A 352-nucleotide genomic window follows, 5' to 3' on the forward strand; every position below is an offset into this window, starting at 1 on the left:
ATAAACTAACATAACAATTGGCTCAAATAAAGTATCAAAACCAAGTACATGGTTTTATTGAACAACTGTTACAACTGTTATTCACCCAAAAATGAAAATTTGATGTTTATCTGCTTACCCCCAGGGCATCCAAGATGTAGGTGACTTTGTTTCTTCAGTAGAACACAAACAAAGATTTTTAACTCAAACCATTGCAGTCTGTCAGTCTTATAATGGAAGTGAATGGGAATCACGGCTTTGAGAGTCAAAAAAACATAAACAAACAAAACCAAATTAAACCCTGACACTAAAATGACTGACAGACTGCAACGGTTTGAGTTAAAAATCTTCGTTTGTGTTCTACTGAAGAAAC

The 352-nt window shown here is 34.1% G+C and overlaps 1 protein-coding gene across 1 annotated transcript in view; it reads right to left on the minus strand.

Moving 5' to 3' along the window:
* Positions 1-352, minus strand: part of LOC107710430 (regulator of G-protein signaling 12-like) — a 39108-nt gene that overhangs the window by 12459 nt on the left and 26297 nt on the right. The window lies entirely within an intron of this gene.

This window comes from Sinocyclocheilus rhinocerous, unplaced genomic scaffold (assembly GCF_001515625.1).
Source record: "Sinocyclocheilus rhinocerous isolate Xijiao unplaced genomic scaffold, SAMN03320098_v1.1 scaffold611, whole genome shotgun sequence".
NCBI lineage: Eukaryota > Metazoa > Chordata > Actinopteri > Cypriniformes > Cyprinidae > Sinocyclocheilus > Sinocyclocheilus rhinocerous.